This window comes from Ictalurus punctatus, chromosome 4, assembly GCF_001660625.3.
Source record: "Ictalurus punctatus breed USDA103 chromosome 4, Coco_2.0, whole genome shotgun sequence".
In the NCBI taxonomy this organism is placed as follows: Eukaryota; Metazoa; Chordata; class Actinopteri; order Siluriformes; family Ictaluridae; genus Ictalurus; species Ictalurus punctatus.
Genome location: NC_071284.1, coordinates 8,803,489 through 8,805,201, shown reverse-complemented (window position 1 = coordinate 8,805,201; position 1,713 = coordinate 8,803,489). Strand labels below are relative to the sequence as shown.

General features: G+C 38.2%; 1 non-coding gene across 1 annotated transcript; it reads right to left on the bottom strand.

The window, feature by feature from the left end:
* Positions 1-370: 370 nt before the first annotated feature.
* LOC124628139 (U6atac minor spliceosomal RNA) lies at positions 371-490 on the bottom strand. The gene has a single exon (XR_006982459.1). It is a non-coding gene; the product is annotated as a U6atac minor spliceosomal RNA (small nuclear RNA).
* Positions 491-1,713: the final 1,223 nt, after the last annotated feature.

Genomic DNA, 1,713 nt, shown 5'->3' with positions numbered 1-1,713 from the left:
TTCAGCAAAGTTTAGACAGGAAACAGTTCAAAAAAGGAGGCTACAGAAATGCATACAGGATACACTTTATACAGGTATTATTTTTTTTTTATATAATATTTGATTACTTTTTAATAATTCTTTAATTCTTTTTCAGTAACTGCTTTATCCGGAGGATCTGGACCAAAAATAAGGACCACTTTGCACACTTTGCTAATCTGCTTACCTGTATGTGTTTGGACAGTGGAAGGAAAACAGTGAAGACAGAGAAAAAGCATAAGAATAGAGGGAGATCATGCAAAATTCCACACAGACAGTAACCTGAGCTCAGGATTGAACTGAAGACACAGGAGCTATGAGGAGGCAGCAGCGCTACCACTGTGCTACCCTAAAACAAATATGGTAAGAGATACCAAAAAGTAGGTGGTAGTGCCTTAACCATATTTTTGCAGGTCATAAGGACCTCTTCCATCCTTGTCAAGGGGAGTACTAGCTTTCTTTCATGCAAAAATATCACATTTTAAGTTGATTAAAGTGTTATTAATGCATAGCCGTTAATGATTTTAGACAGTCAATATGTTGTGATTGTGTGAGCATACAGTTAATATCCCACTAGAGACAGTGCATAAGTTTTGTAGTGGGAACACTTCTATTATAAAACTTCCAATTCTCAGTGTACAGGAAGCATTTACAGACCCCAGTGCTGGTTCCAGCGCATTCTAGACATGAGCTGTGAACAGGGGTGTGACATGTAGAAATATTATAAACAGAAATCACTGAGAAAGGCAAGCTGAGATGGTCATGGATTGTCAGTCTAAACTAATTTCACAATCCAGAAACTTGAAATAACAACAAATAATAAGAAATGCAGAAAGTTGGGCAATTCTCCAGAGGCAACTTGGAGTTTTGTGGGGGGAAAAAGCCAAAGGGAGGGAGGATGATTGAAGGAGTAGAAGGAGAAATATAAGGAGGAGAGGGTGGATTTAATTGCAATGTGTTTTTACTTCACTATTGGGTGGCACTGGGGTTAGAAGGGGGTTGATGAAAAGGGATTTTGGAGGATAGGGAAACACGAAGAGTCAGGCTTTTAAAGCAGACTTAACTAGGTTTCATTGAGTAGCTCCATATGTGTTCTTTCTCTCTGGGGTTGTAGGTTGATGCAATGCTTACTCCTATATGTCACATGCCCGTGACTATTTCTGTGGAACTTTACAGTGGCTGCATTTACATTGCCAGCCTATTACACAGACTGGTTATGCTCAGAGAAACTCTACGAAAATGACCTCATATGGTGGGGGTCATGTTTAGCCATAATGATGTTACTGGTAAACAGTTGCTGTTTTCAGCCTAGTGAATTTTAGCAGTTGAATTGTCAGGTCAGTCTGATACATAAGGCCTGAATTGTTGGGTCTTATGTATGTGTGTGTAAAGTGAAAGGACAAAAATTTGATGTGTGACTTAATATTGGAAATCTGCTTCAAGGCACACAATGTAAACGCAGCCAGTGTTCTTCATAGAGCTAATAAAAGTTGAGAATGACAACTGACAGATCTTTTTTTTTCACTGCCAATTGGGTAGATGGTATTGCTTAATTTTTTTAATCAGGCACTGGAACTATCATCATTTCAGTGTCAAAAACAAGATATGCTCGACCAGACATAAATTATCCAGACACAAGTTCTTACACGTTGCTTAATCATTAGAAAATCAAACTTAATCTCATTTGACTGTAGA